The sequence below is a fragment of the Typopeltis vanoorti genome, chromosome 8 (genome assembly GCF_054136105.1).
Source record: "Typopeltis vanoorti isolate ZY-2024b chromosome 8, IOZ_Tvanoo_1.0, whole genome shotgun sequence".
Classification (NCBI taxonomy): Eukaryota; Metazoa; Arthropoda; class Arachnida; order Uropygi; family Thelyphonidae; genus Typopeltis; species Typopeltis vanoorti.
Genome location: NC_143556.1, coordinates 68,893,586 through 68,917,820, shown reverse-complemented (window position 1 = coordinate 68,917,820; position 24,235 = coordinate 68,893,586). Strand labels below are relative to the sequence as shown.

Here is a 24,235-nt window from a genome sequence, read left to right as displayed (position 1 = left end):
CACCCCTATATTGATGCGTTATTCTAAATGACCCATTCCCATTTTTTGTCCTGTTTAGTGCTGGCTCGGGTACATTATATACATTCTTACACTCATCTGTCTCACTGATGTCTGCATATTCATTCCCCCCCCTCCTTGGTAGTTCTAGTTTCCCTGGTTTTGCACATCCATTTTCACTTCATTCAGCAACACTCTTTCCAGTCTCCGCACACCAAGTCCATTCAAATGCAGGCCATCCATCTTGTATAAGTCCTTTCGCCCTTCAAACTCATTCCACACGTCCACGAATTCCACACCACACCGTCTGCATAACCTACGCATAATGTCATTTGCGATTATGGCCCTCCTCCTAAACTCCTCTCTGTCATACCGCGGCAACAGACTAACCATTCTAACTCTGTCACTCTTTTCTTTCGCTACCTTTAACAATACTTTCAAGTCCTCTCTCATAAAAAATTTATCACCTTTCAACTCATTCGTACCCGCCACAATTATTAATTCTTTCACCCTCTGTTTTTGCACTCTAATACTCTCACTTACATCCTTAAATTTCGCACCCGGTAAGTATACGATTTAGTTACACTGCCATCTATCACCCCTCTTTATAACGAGTCACCATACAACACTCTTTACTTCATTTCAGAAACTCTCTCATTTTTACGCTGTTTATTTACGTTAGCCGAATTACTCTGGAAAGAGTTTTGCAGGTGCTCTAATTGCCGCTGTGCATTTTGTATCACTACGCGCAACCTAGCGATCTCACTTCCTACAAATAATTCCTCAATATTTTTATCATTTAAACCATTTTCTCTCTCTGTATGGTTGCTTTCACTCTTTCTTAGATCACCGCTCTCATTGCCATCTTGTACATCGCAATTCCCTATCAAGCCACTATTTTCACTCACATTCTGGCAATTCTGGCTTTCTTCAACCATAACTATCTCACAACCTGACACATACTTCAACTCCTCACTTTGCTTACACTTTCTCCACATTCTCCCACCAGTATCACTTTCAATCCAAATTCCAGCTTCATTCAGGAATGCATACATCCCACACACATCACATTGGACAAACTCTCTCACATTATAGTTTTTGAACAACGCCGTTGTATTTTTGGACGCCATTACTTTATGTCGCATTGCCGCCATATTCAAATCTATGAAACGTAACATTATATACTAAATTAAATAACGGAATTCACACCAAAATCCCACAGACACAACAAGCTACCAAAATTAGGCAATATTACTTTATTATTTTAACCCATATTCTAATTTTTACTCAAAATTGTACTTAGCTTTCGGGAGCACTCTGAAAACACAACCATCCGTCTGCAGAGAAATGCTGAAGTATGGTGGTATAAGAGTCTTACAGTGGCTGCATTGCATAGAGACAAATTCCCGATGATTGGAGTAGAGCTCTAATGTCAATGGGGCATAGTACCCATATATAAAAAGGGAAATAAAACTGAATGTGAGAATTACAGAGGTATTTCCCTACTGAGTGTTCCTGGCAAGATCTATGCAAGTATACTTGAGAAACGGTTGAGAAGAATTGTGGAAGAAAAGCTTGGTGAAGAAAACAAGCTGGATTCAGGCCAAATAGAGGCTGTCAGGATCAGATCTTCTCTTTACGACAAATAGTCGAGAAAGCATGGGAATATAACAGAGATCTGTATTTAAGTTTTGTCGATTTGGAAAAGGCATATGACAAGGTGCCAAGAGAGAAGCTATTCAATATGCTACAGTTATATGGTGTCAATGGGGCATTATATCAAGAAAACTCTTGACCAAAGACTAGAGACCGCAGATATGAAAGTCCTGAGAAAGAGTATAGGTGTGAACAAATGGCATCAATGGCAATATCATATTAAAAACAAGGATAATAATAAAGAACTTGACATTGTCAACATCCAGGAATGCGTTAGCAGAGCTAATCATAGGTGGTATGGTCACTTAAACAGAATGGGCGAAGAAAGATCAGCAAAACAAGTGTTCTCTGCCAGGTTGGCAGCAAAATGACCCAGAGGAAGACCAAGATATAGGTGGATTGATACAGTACAAAGTGCCTTAGACAATAGAAATATAAGATCTGATAATGTTGGAGTCTTGACAAGTAACAGACTGATTTGGAGGAAAATTGTAGATAGGAAGTTAGTAATGAGGTAATTTTTTTCATGTAGTACTATCATATCATGTACACCCCTTGAGGGTACGTGGCAGGAATTTGATGATGATGATGAATTACTGTTTGGCAGTAATTGTCAAATCACTACATATTGTGCTTCACTACAGATTGAGTAACAAGCTGGAGTTCTTGATGAAAGCCACCTGCATAAGCTGGATTCTTTTTCTTTAACTGCACTGGTACATTCTGTTGAACCAGGACTTGGAGAAAGTGTTTGAGAATTTTGGATAGAATTCATCAGATAGAAGCATTCATGCCGGTGAGGATAATTTCCGTGACTTGCTTGAAGTATGAGCAATGGTAAGGCCATAGAAAGGAAGAGTAGAAATTCCAGAAGTCTTCTAACTTGGCACCTTTGCAGTGTCAAAGGACACAAAGTTGGAGTATTGGGAGAATGAAGGGGAGTGTTTAAGAATTCAGGTAGGATTTATGGTAGGTCATTGCTTAGAGCTAAGACTTCAGCATTTAGTCCAACTTGGTCAGTGGTGATGAAAAAGGGAACCAGTTGGAATTGTGGATGATAAAGTCACCTAGGATGATGACCTCACTATTTGGATAACTGGACTGCAGAAGACTGAGTTTCATGAAGAAAGTAAAAAAGGTTGGAGTAGTTTTCAGAGTTCGGAGACCAGTAAATGCAGCAGATGAATGTTATTAAATGGGAAAAGGAAACCTTGAGCCAAAGGAGAGTAAAAGAGATACTAAATTAGCCATTCTCTGGCAAGTAATGTCAGATCTTACAAAGGTACAGGTGCTATTCTTGTGGTGAAAAGAATTGTAAAGTGTGTAATTAGGTTGCTGAAGGTGGACGATAGTGAATGTAGCTGCAATTTGGGTTTCTGTCAAGAGTAAGAGATCTAGTTTGATCTCAATGACTGTAAGTGAAGGTGAACATAATTTATGTTGGTGTATATGCCATGGATGTAAAAATATGTTTTTATTGTACTGCTTTAGCCTGATTTGGATATAGTGTCAGGTCTGTATTTTTTTGTTGGGATCAGAGCATCATTATCAATGTTTATATTATTCATTTATGTTTATATGGAAGGACAGAGTGAAGACACAGTGTGAGGAGAGAGACTCTTGGATATGCCATTCATAAAGAGAACAATGAATCTCCTTGCATTAAAAGCAAAGTATTACTTATAACTAGCCTTGAAGATTGATAAGATACCTGATCCACTCTCCAGTCAACAGAATGAGTTTTCTTGATTGATAATAACCAGATTTTTAACTCATATGGAATTATGTTTCGCTGCCTATGCAACTAATAGCATCATCAGGAGGTTACTTAACAAATAAAAAATGGCAACAAATTAAATGTTTTCCAGCAGCAGTTAATATTAACTGCTGTTGGAAAATACTTAATTTTTTGCCATTTTTTTATTTATATTAAGTAACCTCCGAATGATGCTTTTAGTTACATAGACAGCATATATCTAGTATAAATAAACAATTGCAAACTGTGAGTTTGAATCCCATGGTAGGGATGGATATCTTAAGTGCCTCTGTAGCACAATTGGAAGAACGATGGTGTAATAATAGATATCCAGGATACTTTTTCAAAGGGTTAAGGAGGCAAGGGGATAGATACAAGAGGTCATTCTTGGAAGTTGTATAAAGGTGTGGTGCATAAGAGTGCAGCATGACTTTTTTTGCATTGATAATTGTGGGTGAATGGAATTCATTGTCAAATGAGGTGGTGAGTGCATAAACATTATCTCTGTTAGAATGCCTCTTATTATTGTCTCCCTTGATGAGTCTCGACTCCAGGTGTTTATATAATAATAATAATAATATTGCTTCATCTTCACTTATTTCTTTATTATTTCATAAAATGTTGACTGCCTTAATTGTCAGATGCCACCATTTTGCTACATTATGATTCATCTTATTTTTGCTCACACTCTATAATCTAACAAATTTATTTGTTTTTCGACTGCACCAGTTAGACTATGTATTGAATGTGAGGCTATAAGATTTTGCCACCATTTTGCTACATTATGCTTTATCTTATTTTTGCTCACACTCTATAGTCTAACAAATTTATTTGTTTTTCGACTGCACCAGTTAGACTATGTATTGAATGCGAGGCTGTAAGATTCTAAACTGAAGACAAAGCTGATATTATTATTATTCCTGACACCCCCAAGGAGTCCCAAGACTCATCACAGGAGGACACCTACAACTGTCTCAACCACTACACCGAACCTCTACTATGAATCATCTCCATCAACGCCATCTACTGCCCAACTCCACCACCACCACCACTAGTATTTTTTGTCTGTAAATTGCGTGTGTTCTGAAAGGCCGATTTGTCTGTTTTGCGGGATGAAAAACCTGAGTTTCCGGGAGAAAAAATCCTGCTACCTCCGTATGATATCGACTAATTCACCTTCGATTGAAATCGTCCAGATAAAGATTCCTCCCGTCGCGACGAGAATCGAACTTAGGCCTATTCCAATCGAAGGGCGCAATGTACCATCGTTCTTCCAATTGCGCTTAATTTATTTATTATTATTCCCCGCTAACATTAATCTTTACTTTAATTCAGTCGTGGCTTGATCTTAATCATATAATCTAAAATTGATATTTTTCATTTTAGATTTTTCATTTCAGATCAAGTAATGAAAAATCAAATTTTCATTACTTGATCTTATGCAAGTTTAATATTTTAGGGATAGTGCACTGACAAAATCAGTCCAATGTGTTGGACTGATTTATTAATTAAAACAAAGCTTCTTTTCCTTCATGTTTACATGGTGATCAGAAAATATCATGAAAATTATAGAAATAACTACCACATCAGAGTAAAACTTTAGTTTAATATAAACCAAAATAAAAACTCGATGTTTTGACCTTCACATTAAGGTCATCATCTGGAGTATACACACACAAAGAAACAAGCTGCTGCACTACAATCTATATGGTATGCTAAAGTTACTGATCAACCATTAAAATTATTGGCCTGACCTCTGGTGAGAAAAAAACCTTACTACATCAAAGCTAGAAACCTGTTGTTATTATTATTATCTATTAGGTTACAAAATTAAATTAAGCTGGAGAGCAACATGTCCACACAAAAAAAAATTACTTATATAAGTATACATATAAATTACAACAGACCAGTATGAACGATAGCCAATAAAAGCTGAAAAATTGCTTCAAGTCAGGATTTGCTGGAAAACTAAGTGGGCTGAACGTGTGCCATCCAAATTCTTGGGATTTTTATGCCACCATTATTATTAAGATTAGGGTGGTTAATCAAAATTTCACAGGCTTCTTTAAATTTCCGTTCATATTAGGTTTTTGTATGATGTAAAGAACAAGTACTTTTCCAATCAATTTGGCATGGGGTGTTAAGAGCGTGATCTGAGAGGCCTGCTTCACCAAAAAACTGCTATATTTAATGTGTCATTTGTATTCTCTTTTACAGAGAGAGATTGTGTCCAGTTTCCCCCAATATTAGGTAAGTTATATGTGCAATAAGCTTCAGGCGTGCCAATGGGGTGAGAGGATCCTTAGAGGAATTAAATATTTTTTTAATTTTAAACCCAACTCCTCTACAAAAAACATATTCAACAATAATGGTGGCATAAAAATCCCAAGAATTTGGATGGCACACTTAGTTTTCTAGCAGATCCTGACTTTAGGACTCTAAGCAATTTTTCAGCTTTTATTGGCCACCATCCATACTGGTTTGTTGTAATTTATATGTATACTTATACAAGTAATTTTTTTGTGTGAACATGTTTTCCTCCAGCTTAATTTAATTTTGTAACCTAATAGATAATAACAGAACACTAGCTTTGATGTAGTAAGTTGTTGTTTTTTTCGCACCAGAGATCAGGACAATAGTTTCAACAGTTGATCAGTAACTTTAGTATACCATGTAGACTGTAGTGCAGCTTGTTTCTTTGTATATATCTGTATACTCCAGATAATGACCTTAATACGAAAGTCGAAACATCAAATGTTTATTTTGGTTTATATTAAACTAAAGGTTTACTCTAATGCAGTAGTTTCCATAATTTTCATGATGTAAAACAAGAATTCTTAATACACAGTTTGATCCATATTAGCATATTTGTACAATTGAATTGCATTTCATAGTTACAAATGCCTCTAAATTAGTTTTAGTTCTCCTACACTTCTACACTTAAAGCCTAAATACAATCTTGGGGAGATTTTCAAAAACTGTTTAGTAGATACAATGTCTAAATGTATTCCAAGGATGAGGTTAAATAAGGTGGGTGTGAGATGGATGAATAAAGAGATAAAGTATGCGATACAGAGAAAAAGGGCATTGTGGAGGCAGCATAAGAGAAGTGGAAATAACCAATTTCATGAGGTCTACAAAGACCAAGCAAGGAGGATGACTTGGTTGATGAGGGTAGCTAAAGAGAGGTATGAGCAGCAGTTGGCTAATGAAGCCAAAAAGAATCCTAAGGAATTCTTTCGATATGTAGCCAGCAAAAGAAAGAATAATTATGGAAGGATGACTGACATTGATTGGAGAAAATGGTATAAAGACAGCTGATGCAGAATGTGTGATGGAGATACTTAATGAACAGTTCATAAAGATCTTTCAATCTTGTGAATGTGACTTCATGGAAGGATTGAGCAGTTGATGACGGGGAGGAGAGACTGCCTGTAGGTGAGCAAGAGGTGTATGGGGAATTGAGTAAACTAGATGTTAATAAGGCTGTGGGACTTGATAATATATCACCACGTATTCTGAAAGAATGTGCTAGGGAGTTGACACCTGCCTTGACATATTTTTTTATTTAAAAAATATGTCAATGCACTCGGTCAAGTTCCTAAGGAGTGGAAGGAGGGCAAGATTGTGCCACTTCATAAAGGTGATCGAACTCAAGCATCAAACTATAGGCCTATCTGTGTGTCAGGTGTTGTGGTTAAGTTGTTGGAGAAGCTTGTGAGAACTAGAATCCAGAGTTGGGTTGATAACAATGGTATTATCTTTGATGGACAGCATGGATTTGCTAAAGGGAGGTCATGTTTTAGTAATCTACTTACTTATTACAATAAAGTGACTGCTTCCTTGGACAGAGGAAAAGGATACACAGTAATATACTTGGATTTTGCAAAGGCTTTTGATAGAGTACCTCATGATAGGTTGACAGTCAAACTAGAGCAGATGGGGTTGGATATCAGATTGATGCATTGGATTGGAGACTGGCTATCTGATAGGTATCAACAAGTTGTGTATGGGGGAGTGATATCCAGGAAAAGGAAAGTCACTAGTGGAGTGCCTCAGGGGTCTGTTTTAGGTCCATCACTGTTTAACTTGTATATTAATGATATAGGTGAAGATTTGGATGGAGATATTCAGTTGTTTGCAGATGATGCGAAGTTGGGATGAACCATGAAGTGTAGTGAAGATGTTGTGGCCTTACAGGAAGACTTGAATAGATTGAGTGATTGGGCACGGAAATGGGGATGTGAATTCAATGTTGCAAAATGCAAGGTTTTAAAATTTGGAAAACAAAGATGGGATGCAGAATTTATGCTTGGTGAGAATATATTGTTGGAAGTAGAGGAAATAAGAAATCTGGGGGTGATAGTGGATAAGGATCTAAAATTTAGGGGACACATCACCAAAATTGTGATGTGTCCCCTAACAACACAAAGGCATCTGAGAATGATGTGGAGGACACTGACGTGTAGAAGTAGGGAGATTCTTGTTCCGTTGTATAAGGCTTTGATTAGGCCACACATGGACTATTGTGCCCAGATTTGGTCACTGCGTTTTCAGAAGGATGAAGAGATGTTGGAAAGGGTCCAAAGGAGACTGACTAAGGTAGTTTCTGACCTCTGGAATCTAGAGTATGGGGAAAGATTGAGAAGATGTAATTTGCAGAGTCTGGTGGACAGGAGGAAAAGGGGAGATATGATAGAGACCTACAAGTTGGTAAGGGGTTGTTATAGGATCAATGCTGGAGAAGTTTTACAGAGAACAGTGGGAGATCAGAGGAGAAACAGAGGTCATCCCTGGAAACTGTATAAAGAGGGTGTGAGTAGGGGAGTGAGAGGCAGGTTTTTTTCGTGCAGAGTTGCGAATGATTGGAATGCCTTGCCTGAGAATGTGGTGTCTGCAAAGGGTTTGAATGTGTTTGAGAAAATTACCTCCCAGATGAGTCTTTGACTCTACGAGGTCTTGGGGTGGTAATAATAATAATCTGGTAGATCGTACTGATCAAACTTATACAATTTGAATGTAAAGCACACCTTGAGTGAGCTTAATTCAATATTAACTGATGCTATCTCATACAGTAATCTTCTTACTCTTATAATATTGTTAGATTGTAGCTTCTGCGCAATCATGTTTTATCATCTTACGATTCTCTCTCTTTAGTATTTAACTAGTTGTAGACTGATATATCAATCAAATATGAAGAAAATTTATATTATACTGCGCCACTCCATATTTAGAAATTGCAAGAGCAACTTAGATAAATCAACCTTCAACTGTATCAGGTTATCATAAGTTGATTTTAGGCCGAGGTTTTTATTTTTATTACATAGGGTTCCCTCTGAGATTCGAATTATTTTAATGAGCGGTGCAATGAAACAATCAGGAAAATACAAGATTCAATTCAAATAAAATTATTTAATGCAGTGACACATAAATTACATCATAACACAATATTCCAACAGGGACATTATGACTGAACGAATATAAAGCTCTCATTAAGATTCTAATATACTACTCACTGAGCTTAAACTTTATAATTAAAGATTATCTTTAACAGATCTTATCCTTCTTATTGCTCTGATTAAGGTTACATTTCAAAACATTTTTAAATATCAAATCAGTTCAAGATATTCAGAAGAATACAACTCATGAACATTCAGACATTCATTTGTAATTCTCTAGGCTCAGTTAATCAATTTTAGTTCATGTAAGTTCGAGATTCCTAAATTACAACAAATAGGCTTCACAGTATTCTCATTCAGTTAATGAACGCTTACTTCAATAACATAACATTTATCATTTGAAGAGGGATAAGTCTTAGCACATCACATATTAAATCTTGACTCGCTGAATACTGCAACTAGGAAAAGTTTACTTTTGGAGGAATTAATTTTCAGTCCTTCTCGCTAAGTATAGTAAAGGTAATCTTACAAGGATATAGCTTCAACACATAAGTAGATTGAACAACAATTTTTAAGTCCTTGCTGACTTTTACTTTGTAATAGCACAGACTTAAAAGAATCTTCCACTTCCACGACTGATTTATAGACTCAGGAGAATATAACCTTTATGCACTTGGTTTAAATTATCTACCTATTTCTTCTTTTTCTTATACATATTATCCTATTTTCTGCACTATTCCACTGTTAGGCGTTAGGAAGTTTTGGTATAAATCTAACTCAGAAAAAGATAAGTTAAAATACCAAGTGATTCCTGGTCCTTTAATTCCATTTTCGGCATGTCAAAATTCCCTTCCAGTCTCCAGCTACCATTCTCTATACTTTTCTATTCGATTCTCTCTTTACTTTTGTTTTTGTATCCACTCCTTCCTTTTTCCTGCCAATAACTGGTTCACACCAGTTAGGCTCACATCAAACTTGTTTTTCCCTTCGTATATAGTAGTTTACGCTCCAACATGCGCTAGGAGAAATTTGCATGTTTTCTCACAACAACCAATCAAATGATATCACAAAGAATCTTCTGGATATATTAAAATTACATACATTACAGTTTCTAATATTATTATTAAAAGAATAAAGCAAATAAAATAAATGACACTTTAATATAGAGGCTTTTCATGTCTATAATATATTTAAAAATTACATAAATAAAATTAACTAACAAAACTAAAAAGGAATTCATGAATAACATTTTATAAGCAAGAGACTAACAAAATAAATTTAAATAAATCCTGCCTATGATATGGTAGGTCTTGTTAATTATGAATGAAGTATTATTAATTATAAATATCTTCATTCACAATTTAACAATATCAACTTACACAATCTTATCGTAATTATTTATGTCATCATACTAGACTACAACAGAGACACACTTAAGGTGAATTGTTCGGAATTATTACATATATAAGTACTTATAATATGAGTTGCAATTCCTGCAGTGTTCTCATTCAGCACTGTCTATTACACGAATCTTTAGTCCACATGAAAGTGCTCCCTTTTTTTTTCCCTTTCTGCTGGCTCGCTCTTGATCTCCTGCCAAACATCTCCTTTGTCCAAGTAAATAATTCTATACTCTCTTGAACACTTAATTCAGCAACGACCACACAATGAGTGGTTCCTATACTGGCAAAGATTCCTTTTCTGTGGAGGAATGGGTAGCTCTCTTCTAACGAGGCGTTCCAATGATAGACAGCAAACCTCTCATGGCGGTGGACTCGTAGAATGAACTGGACTCGAAGAGCTTCAGGATGTAAGATGCTCCTCTTTTGATGACCTACAGTGGACCTCGTGTGGTAGCAGACCCAGGTAAGAAAAGGCTGAGAAACCCAAGATGAAGTCTCTCTCAACACTAAAGGCCTAGACTTCATGTTGTATGCATGCATGTCTCTCGAAACTTCCATGTATGTCACATTTCACACGTCTTTCGAAATTGCCATATATGGACATGCATTTACATCGTTACATAAGTTACATCATATTTCATGCATCACATTAGTTTAACAAAGTTTTGTAATTAAATTATTATATACAAAAAAGATTTATAGTAATAATACAAACAATGACAATTCGTTATGTGTAATTTCCTTGGAAAAATTTGTAAAAACGAACATGATAAAGTATTTATCATTTGAGATTTTACAATGGGACATTACATCCTTCAACTGGAAAAGACCTAAGTTTGATTCTTGTCAGGATGAGAGGAATCTTCATATGGACTTTCTCAGCTGAAGGTCAGTTGGCCAAAATTATATGGAAATAGCAGGGATTTATCCTCCCAGAAACCCAGATTTTTTTCCGACCTGAATACAGAAGAACACACAATTTACAAACAAAAATATTGTTCAGTGTGTAGATGGTAGTTATACTGAGTAGGAAAACCCACCCACCCTTGGAAGCATCATGTAACAAATTAATAGTAAGTTTCATCATCAGTGAGAGAGCACCTCACTGGAAGTTTGAAAATAAGCATTCCATGTTCAATTTCTAAAATAGGGTTTCCAGATTATGTAACCATTAGCCTACCCACAGTATACTAGACATTTTGTAAGTGGGACTCACACACATATTCATAGTAGAGGTTCAGCGTAGTGGTTGAGACAGTTGTAGGTATCCTCCTGCGATAAGTCTTCAGACTCCTTGGAGGTATCAGGAATAATAATAATAATAATAATATACAATAATTTTTATATGGCTATTTTCCCAGAAAGAAACATAAAAAATAAAGTGAAGTGTTTTTATTTACTTTAAAAAGAACAATTACTTTTATCCCATTCACAAGGACTTAATTATTATTATTATTATTATTATTAAGAGAGAGACCTCCAGAGGGTCAGGGACTCATCAAGGGAGGCCACATATTACACATACCAGCTTTCATACTTGTTCTCCTCACCCTCCTTCTTTTCTTACCCATAATGCATTTCCTCAGTCTTTTTTCATACTTAACAATCCATAGACAAGAAACCAAATTAGTATCTTGACCCTTTCTATCTCTTTGTACTCCTGAAATCTAGGTGACCAAATCAATGCAAAGTAATCCATATGCAACCTAATCAAGTCCTTATACAATAGGACCATAAGTTACTTATTTCTACTTATCGGTGTCTTCTTCCCTCAAGGGCTCATTTTAGTCAGTAAGAGAGTGGCGAATCTGAGATACCCAATGCTGGACCATGCCTTATTTCATGTAATATCTGTTATATTATCTGTAGACCGGTCCCTACTCTTCTTTCTTTCTTTCCTTCTCCCCCCCCCCAATCTTTCCTATTTACTTTTCTTCATCTTTTGTAGTTTGTTTAGCCTTACCTAGTAGGATAAACAAACACAGAAGAAGGAAATGGCAAACCACTTCTGTATATGTTTTGCAAAGAAAATCTTATGAACAGAGGCTTAAGTTATTGTGATACAGTGATGGAAGATGGGACACCAAGGTGGGAAGGCACTGAAATGGTTACTGGGGAAAAGCAGAGATGAATTTCCAATGAAGTTAACAAGAATGATGAAGCTGGATCAAAGCCTTCTGGAAGTTAAACTTCTGATAGAGTTAATCTCAGAAAAAGTCGCCTCCATTTTAATGAATTATATAAAATAGGAACATGGAATGTAAGAAGTTATGTATCAAGGAAAACTGGAATTGGTGAAGAAAGAAATGAGAAGAACTCGAGTTAAGATGTTAGGAATCAGTGAACTGAGATGGACAGGAATGGATCACTTTGATAATGATGATTTCATGATGTATTATACTCTGGATGTGAAAATCTTCAAAGAAATGAAGAGACAAAATGTTTCTTTGAAGAAAATCTTCAAAGAAACATTTTGGGTTACAACTCGGTGTCTGATAGAATAATTCTAATCAGAATAAAGGTATATCCACTGAATGTTACAATCATACAGGTGTATGCACCCACTACAGATTCAAGTGAAGGTGAGGTAGAAGAATTTTACAGCAGTTTGCAACAAGTAACATACAGTATTGATAAACACATTTTCTTCTGATATTAGGTGATTGGAATACAAAATGAGTGAAAAAGAAAAATGAGGCATCACTGGAAAATTCGATTTAGGACTGGGGAATGAAGCAGGAGAAATGATGTTGGAGATTTGTGTTGAGAACAGTCACTTTATTACACACTTGTTTCCAACAATGTAAAAAAAGATTGTACACAAGGACTTCACCTAATGGAGAACAAAGAAATCGGATAGATTATATTGTCAACAGAAGGTCGAGGAGTGCTATCCAAGCAGCAAAAATGTTACCTGGTGCAGACTGATGAACAGATCATGAATTATTGATAGCCGAAGGTAAATTGAAATTAAGGGCTAAGAAGAAACAAAAGAACAGTATCAGATTTGATTTAGATCCTATAAATGAAGCATTTAAAGTAGAAGTCAGAAAGAAATTAAAAGGTTTGGAGAAGACAGGCAGAGAATTAGAACTGTGGAAAGAAACAAAATGTGCAGTCATAGAAGTCGCAAAGAAGACTCTTAATAAAGCAACAAGAAAGAAAGATTGTAAATGGTTGTCAGAAGAAGCTATTCAAATAGCAGAGGAAAGAAGAAAAATGAAACTTCAAAGAAACAAAGAAAGGGTTAGACAACTGAGTACAGATTTCCAAAGATAGGCTACCAATTATATATTTGGTTTAATCCTTTATCCAAGTATTAGCAAGCATAGTTTGCACCTGAAGTATTTTCAGGACTGGGGCAACTCATGGTAGCAGCTCTTCCCTTAATGCATAGCATTAGACATGTCTGCAAGGAGATGTGCTTTGCATTATGGGAGATACTAAGGCAAGTGATGAGAACTTATACCACCTTTACCACGAGTTGCCCCAGTCCTGAAAATACTTCAGGTGCAAACTTTGTTTGCTAATACTTGGATAAAGGATTAAACCAAATATATAATTCGTAGCATAGCCAAGTGAAAAAACTTCCATCAAAGATAGGCTAAGGAAAGATAAGGAAAATCTAAACAAAAGGTCCAAAGAAATTGAAAAAAAATAATAATAATATGGGTAGAACAAGAAATCTGTTTAGAAAAATAAATGATGTTGCAGGGAAGTTTATCCCTAGATTAGGAGTTGTAAAAAGTAATTCAAGTAAATGTCTGATGGAAGAAGAAGCAGTGAAAAAAAAGATGGAAAGAATATTTAGAGGATTTGTAAAAGAAAGATAATAATACTGAAGGAGAATTTGAAAGGAGAGAATTTGTTGAGGAACCTCATGGTAATAAAAAACAAAGTGTTATCAGCAATGGAACAGCAGGCAAAAGGAAAAGCTCCTAGAGCTGATGGTGTGTCAGTGGAATTATTGAGGGGATGAAGTAGTGAATATATTGACTGAAATTTGTCCACAGATGCAGAAGATATTTCATTAATACTGGCCTAGAGATTGGAAAACATTAGTATTCATCCCAATTCCAAAAAAATCAAATGCCAGAGATTGTGAGAATTATAGAACCATTGCTTTAATTCACATGCAAGTAAAGTTATGCTAAAAGTGATCCAAAAAAAGTTGGAGGTGAACAGAGAAATGCCACAAGAACAGGCAGGCTTTAGGAGAGGTAGAGGAACCAGAGACCAAATAGCAAACATGAGATGAATTATGGAAAGAACAAGAGAATTTCAGAAGGAAGTATTCCTCTATTTTATTGATTATAAGAAAACTTTTGATTGCGTGAATCACAACAGACTGTGGATTGTAATAAGATCAATGGGAATACCTGAACATCTAATTCTCTTGATAAGAGAGCTGTATGACAAACCAAGAAGCTTCAGTAAAAAGTCTTTGGAGGAACAGACATTCAGTGGGAATACCTGAACATCTAATTTTCTCGATAAGAGAGCTGCATGACAAACCAAGAAGCTTCAGTAAAAACAGTCTTTGGAGGAACAGACAGTGTTCGAGTGGAAAAAGGGGTGTGGCAGGATTGTATACTGTTGCCCTACCTTTTTAATATTTATAGTGAATATATTATGAGAATAGCTAACTTAGACTAATTTGTTATGCATACAAAACTGGCAGATTTATTCCATTTTCATTAATTATTTCTTCATTAAATCTTTGATATTACCTGGAATAACCCAGCTGCTAATTCTTCAATCGCCAATTATTATTACATATGCTTTATTTATTTACTCATTTTTCTATTACATCTGTAGATCTTCATAAAATTCTTCTAGTTCTACTTCTGGTTTCTCCCCTTCTACACTATGTATACACTAACATTTACCATTTTAATATTTAATTATTTTTAAAAAAATAATTTAAAATCATTTTTGTAAGCTATCTCTTTCAGAAATATGAATTTTGAAAGTAGATAGCTGTCAAGTCACATAAAATCAGAATGCAATTGTTAACTATGAGCTTTCAGAAGGTATATGTTCAAAAATATGTATATATTTTTTAATGTGTCCAACTTTTGTCAGGAAATAATAATTTTTCATTGATATATACTGTTTACATTGTCTGAAAAATACTATATGATTCAGTGGTACCAAATTTCATCTTTCCCCATTACAAACTTTCAATCTCCTATGAAAGCTTCAGATCCTCCACTTTTCAAAACATTTTAATGGGCATGCTCTCCCAAGTTCACCACATGACATGGTAGTAATGTTAATAACTAAATCTCACATTGAAATACAGATACACAGATAAAAGGATTCTGTGAACATCATTTTCAGTGTTCACTTTACAGATTTGCTTTCTTTATCACATGAACAATATAATTAGGAATTAACTTTCAATCTAGAATTTCTCTTCACAAGAATTAATAGTAAAAATGAGAAATATTATTGATTATTCATTTCGGGTGTGTTTGCTTGTACAGGAATGTGTGCATGTTTGACTCTTAGGATATATATATATATATATACACATTTCTTGTTCAACATTTGCAGATTGATGCAATTTTGTGTATTTAAACTCAATGTATTTATCTGCATCATATCAATATTCAAATTTATAAACTCAATCAACATGTCCCTATCACAAATGCCAGATATAAAGGAAACTTATTTATTTACTCTTTCTTTCTCTGTTTTAAAATTTATCAATTTATTTGATTTTATTAAAAACTAATAAGTTCAGAAAAGCAACTCACCGTTGTACTGAAGCTGAAACTTGGGCAACATGAAACTGCACTATTAAACCGAGTTTTTAATCAGTGTTATGCAAAGATAATTAACAGTCAATGATCACTTTTTCCCCCCTCTCGCTGTATTTCCAGTGTTACTGGTTCAGTTCTTTTCTAGCATTTGCAGAGATCAAAAAAATACGTTTCATCATACCATAATTTTTTTAATAACTGATGATTGACTAGATATGACAAATTGGAAATTATATGCAAAGTTTCCTCGATAAATACGATTCTTATTTCGTGATTCATACCTTAACAACATTTTCTGTTATCCAGAGACGAGCAACTTTTGCCAATGAAAGTTGCTTCAGCAGTTAGTAACGTAGTGTTAATGTCCTATTATGTTTCAGAGTACAAGTTAGGTGATGAAGCTAAGCCAAAGACTCATGTTTCTTCCCAAATTTGGAAATACTGCGACCGCAGCACTCCAGGAATACGGGACCATTTGCAGTGCGGATCTAAAGCCAATGGCACGGCTATTTATGGTTTACTAATTCTGGATTCTCGAAAGACAAGAACACACGACCTAGAAAAGCATCTTCCCGAACAGGCTAAATGATATTCCTAGACTCACGCACGTTGCACTTAGCGTAAAACTGCTTTTCGATCTTATTTACGTACCTAACGACTTCTTTAATTCTGTCGTGTGTGTGTGAGAGAGAGAGCGACAGAAAGAGAGAAATAGTTTAGATAATTTCTCATTAACACAAAAAAGTCTGTTTGAGTACCAATAGATATGATTAGTTTGCAACTGCTTTAAAGTTATGAAAGGTATTCATCCCAGTTAAATAATTACACAGTAATTCTCTCATGATTTCCTAGCTTCCATTGAGTCACTAGACTCATTGCAGGATATAAAATGCTCATCACAAATCATCATATTGCAAATTAAATATTCGAAAAATTTCCTAATTAACCGTGATACAAAAACAAGTGCATATCTGTAATCTTTTTTTTTCGTAACGAATAAAATAAACACTTCATTTAATATAGTAATATTTGTGTAAATATTAAATATTATGTAAATACTGTGTATATAGTTAAATATTTGTGTAAATACAATATATAGTAATATTTGTGTAAATACAATATATACAGTATTTAATTTGTTTAACAGCCATATGCATCATACATTTCCGAGATATTCCACTGTCTGAATGAACATCTGAATGAAAATGGAAAAACGTTATTATACACTCTTTGATTTATCAGTGCCCTCATTGAAATGCATACAATTCAGGGCAACGTGTGTGACCATCACCATCATATAAGTATTATTGCAGATCTCAAATCGAAGCTGTCAACAAATTTTTTCAGGATCGGGGGGAGGGGGGGGAGAAAAACCGACATTATCTATGGATGATTGCCAAATTCAACCCCCCCCCCACACACACACAATTGCAACCTAGAGTTTCAAGCAGATATGCACCTGAAATTGTAGCTTTTATTTGACGTTTCTTCTATTTTTAACATTTATCAACTCGTTTTAGTTTAGCACAACTAAGGGCTCAGAATATCCTTGAAACTTCAGTAAAAGATTTAGGCAGATGGGAAATGCACCGAAAAATATGTACACACCTATTGTGTCCAAAATATGTAAGCACTCAGTAGAAGTGGAAGGCCTACTCAATCAGCAACATGTCATTTAGATCTTGTACGCGTTATTCATAACTCTAACCGGATATATTTTATTAAAATGTATCTAGTTGTCGATTTTGGTTGCAGTTGGATTATTTTTTAGCTGCAAATGATTCGAAATGGGTCGAAATAATAAATCCGCTCGAGAGGATGAAATTTAATGGAATATGGTATAGAGGATCCCTGCTAAAATTTGGTGAATCGTTTAAACGCTTTTTCACTTATAGTGAAAAAGCGTTTCTAATCAAAACAAAAATGTATATTACAACATATGACTACAAATTAGGGAGATTTGGTCCTGAATTTTCCTGAGGGAAAAACTTGTGTATGAGATGGACTAACACCTTTGTAAAGATTCTTCGTGTCCTACAGAGGATTCGAAACCGAAGTCTTTCCAATCAAATAGGTTGCCGTTACCGAATAGGCCACAGAGGCTCGTCGAAATGCAAGAACATTTCTGTTCAACAGACTGCGGTCTAGAAATTTTAATGTTTAGTAGAATCAGAAGAAAGTGGTCTAAAGTAGTCCGTTCTCATAATAAGAGGGACATTTTTAATGGTATTCAGGGATATCAAAAATAGCAATGGCCTTTCCTTTATGATATACTGGAAATGGTATTATTAAATACCTATACCTAGCAAATCACAAGTCAAGAAAATAAGCGAAATTTTAGATAACTTATTTCGATCAAGAGCTGTAACCAAACTCCCTTCCTTTTATGGGAGACACTTAAAAATTTATGGATTGTTTAAAGTTCACAGAGGATTCGATTCCTTTATATCTTATTGTTGTTTATTAGATATAATATCAGCTACTCCCTAAGGACATCTCAGCTGACATTCTTAAATTATTTGATTTTGCACTCTGGATGCTTTTTCCTGACAAGGGTATCTATACAAGCAGGTGAAAGGTTGTGCCATAGGTTCCTTCCTTATAATCACTTCTATCAAACTGCTTCATAGAACACTAGGAAGAATGTCTCTTCACAAATAACCCCCTTGTCTCTCCATTCGTTTCGATATTGATGTTGTATTAGCTATTTGACCATACACAAATAGATAATTAGATGGTTTCCTAGATAAAATTACCAACCTTTTCCTAGAATAAAATTTATGTTAAAAAAGGAAAATAATGGAGTCCTTCCATTCTTGACAGACTGTTAAAAAAGAAAATTGATGGTCGCCTTAGCATTTCAGTTTATAAAAGCCTAGGTTCACCTTAAGATACATTCTTCAAAACTCTGTGCACCGTCCTAAGCATTAACTCGGCACTCTCATCTGTTCCTCTGAGAATACACTCAGACAAGTTTTAATTTTAATCTTTTTTTTTTTAATTCAATTTTTCTAATATGAGAGAAGATATGAAAGGTCTGTTGGAAGAAGTGAGAAATAAATGTGAGAAAGTAAAAATTGTAGGATTGCTATCCAGATATGACAATATTGAGTTAAGGAAGAGGATGATGATAGCAAATGATTTCACACGAAGGCTGTGTAGAAGAAATGGATGCGAGTTTTTGGATGTGTGGAATGTGTTTGATGGCAGAAAAGACTTGTATAAGAAGAATGGCCCGCACTTGAATTCATCTGGTATTACTTCTTTGTATGAGACCTAATGCAGAGAGTCAGGAAAACTAGATCATCAAGAGAAGAATAGGAAAAACAGTGTGTGAAAGTTCAGTTATGGTATGCAAACGTGATAAAGATATGAATGTCTTCAAACATGGTTATGTATGTGGCGAAAGGGCGGAAAATTATGCTTTCGGTTTGGACCTTTTAAGTATGTCTGGGGAGGGAAAAGAGAAAATGCTAGACCAAGACCAAATTCGTTGCTTTATTGAATAAGATGTGGCCTGAGATTGTTAGCATTAGTAAAACCTGGCTATCAGAATCAAATATGGTAAGTGGGATCGAGTGTAACGGGTACACTATTTTTAGGAATGACAGAAGAGATAGGAGAGGAGCAGGAGGTGTACTACTAATGACATCAGAAGACTTACATCCAGTTAGGTTAGAAACACTAGAAAACAATGGTAATAATGCCCCATGTAGCAGTGACTTTGACTCTATCTGGTGTGAAGTGGAGTTAAATAGAATGAAATATATAGTGGGGTGTTGCTATAAACCTGGCGGCTCAGTTGTAGGGGACGAAGAAATGCATTGCCAATTTCGCCTTATGGGTACCAAGCGAATGATCATTTTGGGTGAGTTTAACTTTACAAATATTGATTGGGTAGAAGAGAAATCTCATGAGAAGAAAGAACAGGAATTTACTGAATTGTTGCGAGACAACTTTCTCAAGCAGCATGCGAAAGAAGGAACTCGGGGTCAAAGAGTCTTGGATTGGCTCATAGCTCCCTGGAGTCTGTTAACACTTTCATTGCCAAGCTGAAAATTGGAATTTCGTGTGGTGGCCGAATATTTTTTATTTTTTTTATTTAGTTAACGACGTCAACGCGATAACGCGTGATCGGCCGTTTGGTGAGAACTCGCATCGCGTGATATCGTTCATTGCCAAGCTGAAAATTGGAATTTCGTGTGGTGGCCGAATTTTTTTTATTTTTTATTTAGTTAACGACGTCAACGCGATAACGCGTGATCGGCCGTTTGGTGAGAACTCGCATCGCGTGATCGCGTGATATCGTTTATTGCCAAGCTGAAAATTGGAATTTCGTGTGGTGGCCAAATTTTTTTTAATTTTTTTATTTAGTTAGCGACGTCAACGCGATAACGCGTGATCGGCCGTTTGGAGAGAACTCGCATCGCGCGATATCGCGTGATTGGCAATGAACGTGTTAAGAATACGGCTATTTTACCACCAACTGGCGACAACGATCATGATGTGCTTTCTTTGGAAGTATCTAATTGCATTGAATACTCCAAATAAAACAGGTTACATGTTGAACTACAAAGCTAGAAATTATGATCATCTTAGGAGAATACTATCTTTGGTCCCATGGTATCAATTACTGAATGGGAAAAATGTCATCAATGCATGAGAATCTTTGAAAAAGTGAAACTGAATGTATCCATAGTGTTCGAAGAATAAATAGGTTGGGAGTGAAATGGATGTGCAACCACATTAAGCATGAGATCTACAAGAAGATGATGTGGAAAGAATATTGTGAGAATAAGAATGAGAGAAGTTATGAAATATATAAAGCTCAGGCCAGAAAAGTAACGAGTATTGTGACGAAAGCTAAATCGGAGTAAGAAAAGAAATTTGCTATGCAGGATAAAAGCAATCCAAAATAATTTTATCATTATACCGCAAGCAAAAGAAAGAATGAATGTGGAAGAATAACTTTATTGAATGCAGATGGTGTTCTAGTGTCAGCAGCCACTAAGATTGTTCAATTAATAAGTACTCACTTTGCTAAGATATATCAACTAGGTGTATGTAACATGGTGCACAAAGCTACTGCTGCATTGGATTTAGCGATGCATGAAAATGAGGTTGAAGAGCTGTTGCATAACCTGGATAAGAATTTGTCTATAGGGACAAATGGAATATCAGCCCGTCTGCTAAAAGAATGTTCAGACTAATTGGCTAAGCCTTTCACATGTTTGCATAACTTGAGTCTCATCACAGGAATGGAAGGAATGTATGATAGTTCCATTGTACATTGTGGTAGTGAAGATTTTAGAGAAGTTGGTAAGAATTCGCATAGAGAAATGGGTAAAGAAACAAGCTATACTCTGCAAGGAGCAGCATGGGTTTACTAAAGGAAGATCATGATTTAGCAATTTGCTTATATTTTATAAAAATGTTACAGACGAGTTTGATAAAGAGAATGGATACACTATGATAACTTTGGCTTTTTCTAAGGCATTTGATAGGATACCACACGAAAGGCTGTTGCATAAACTGGAGAATATGGGATTGGAATATAAACTCTTGACATGTATCAAGGGATATTTGACAGATAAATATCAAAAAGTGGTATACAATAGGTGTGAATCTGCGAAATTTAAGGTGACCAGTGGTGTACCTCAGGGTTGTCTTTGGGCTCTTATTGTTCAATCTATACATTAATGACATTAGGCAGTATCTAAGATCAGATATGCAATTGTTTGCGATTATGCGAAGATAGGCAGGGCAATCAGGGATGCCACTGATATTCAGCAGTTACAAAATGATTTGAATAGACTGGAAATTTAGTCAAACGAAAATGGCTATCAGTTTAACGTTAGGAAGAGTAAAATTATTAACTCTGGCACGATTAGAATTCCAGCAGCATATTATATCAGAAGGTTATACTACAAGAAACTGGAGATGCAAGGGATCTTGACGTATTGGTGGTAGGAATTTTAAGTTCAAAGGTAACGTAGCAAAAGTTGCAAATACTACTCAGAGGATAATTGCCATGTTGAAGCGAACCTTGACATGTAAGTATAAGGAAGGCATTTTCCCTCTTTATTAGGTTTTGATATGACCACATCTGGATTATTGTGTGCAGATTTGGTCTCCTTGGTTCCAAGGAGATAAAGCTGTGGAAAGACTGCAAAGAAGAGTTACAAATATTATATCCGGATTATGGGATTTAGATGATGAGCGCAGAGTGCGAGTATGTGGATTGCAGACTCTGGTTAACAGGAGAAAGATGCCTGATATGATAGAGGTCGATAAACTATTGAATGGGTGTTATAGGATATCATCTGATGAAATTTTTCGTTATATGGCAGGTGGGAAGAAAACACGGGGGCATGCATAGAAGTTACATTTATTTGCAGTCAAGAAAGGGATACGAAGTAGGTTTTTTCTTCCAGAGTAGTGAATGAATTGCATAGTTTGCCTTTAGAGGTAGTGAGTGCATCTAGTTTGAATGAATTAATGGAAATTTATGACAGCTGGTTTGGGTGATTTATAGCCTCCCTTGATGAGTCCTTGACTCCCTGGAGGTCTCAAATAATAATAATAATATCCATCATTAAATTGGAAGCTGCTGTTATCAATGTCTCCCAAATTTGAATTCGTGATTTTGTGCATTGTGGTGACTTTTTATTTCGTGAAAGAGAGTGAAAATATGTGACCCCAAATAATGATGCAATTTTTAACGCTTCTCTTCTTTAAAATCAGGCCTGTGTAGCTCAGTGGAAGTGGTGCTTGCATCCTCTGCGCTTGGCCGCACGAAGATAGATTTAAGTTCGTGTCTATTCGCCGACTGGAGGAACTTTTTCTAAGCATTTCTTCTACCGGTTCACGAGTTAGTCGATCTCTGGCATGGGCAAGTGGGTTGTTTCTCCCGAAACTCAAGAAAATCGACCCTAGAACCCACATTATTTCAGACAGTAACATATAGCTAGGGTTACGTATGAAGAGATGGCAGTTTTTTTTATCTCTTCATCGGTGCGCCTATAAAAAGCTAGATAGGGTTTTAAGTCCTCACCTACCACCTATAAGGGAATAAAAGGCATTAGCTTATTTTTTTTTTTTTAATTTTTATTTAACATTTGTATTTTTCGGGATGGATCAAGGAGTTTATAAAAATCGAGATAAGAAGATTGCTTGTTTTTCAATCGTATTAAATTCTGTTTCTATTATTTCAAGGTGCAAGTTCGGTTCATAATTTTCCAGTTTCTGAAAGGGATCTATAAAGATGCTTAATACGTTAGTTTCCATTCCTGAGTTACAAAATCAAACGGAATTCTGAGTACATTTTTCTACACAAGACAAAAAAGTGTCATAATCGTAGTTTTCTTTTCTAATTCCTTATTTGGACACAACACTCACATATGGTGGAAAATTTGCTAATTCGTTTTTTTTAAATTGACATAATAATGAATTGCAGTTTGTATTTTGAAGCACATAATTGCTGAAACCTTTCAGTGACCCATTGATTTTTTTTTTTTTTTTTTTGCAATTGTTTGTTGAGGTCGTTAACATGAAATGTTTTGTCATTCAAGAATCCAAAGTCACATAACCATTTTCCATTCTCCAATCCAGCTATAATTTGTCTTTTAGACATTGTATTATTTCAGATGGCAAAGCATTTCCACGGATTATTCAATGTATTTCTGTGTAATATAACAAATCACCATACTCCAGATCCATTACATCACAGGATAGATATGATACTGGTTAAATGGATAAGAGGGTGGCTGCTGGAGAGAAATCAAAAAGGACTAGTGGTGTGTGCCAGAAGGTTCAGTGCTGGAACCATTGCTGTTTAATTTGTAAATAAATGATATAGAAAATAACCTGAAAGGAAATATACCCTCTGCCCAAAAAGAAACCGAACTTTTGATAAAAAATAAAACACAGGCCAATTATAATTATATAAATCATTTATTTCAATCAATATATACTCTTTCTCAGCTTCGATACAGCATTTGGCACGGTCAATTATTTCGTTAAATGAGTTTTTTATATCGTTTTTGGATACTGTTGAGGGTCGTGGTTACTGCCGCTTGAACGCTTTCAGTGGTGTCGTATCACTTTCCTTCCATCAGCAAATGAAGTCGGGGGAAAAAGAAAGAAGTCACAGGGTGCTAAATCAGGCGAATACGGCGAGTTTGAGTCCTTAGGAGCGGTTTATGAGGTCTTGCAGTGTTCAATTCGATACATTTTTTGGTCGTCGGTCAACTTGTG

General features: G+C 35.5%; 1 protein-coding gene across 1 annotated transcript in view; it reads right to left on the bottom strand.

Annotated features, from left to right (window-relative positions):
* LOC150104075 (uncharacterized) overlaps nt 1-16,846 on the bottom strand; it is a 49,012-nt gene extending 32,166 nt beyond the window's left edge. The window contains exon 1 of the mRNA XM_090396743.1: nt 15,974-16,846. The gene's annotated coding sequence lies outside the window, so the exon portion shown is untranslated. The remainder of the gene's footprint in view (nt 1-15,973) is intronic.
* Nucleotides 16,847-24,235: the final 7,389 nt, after the last annotated feature.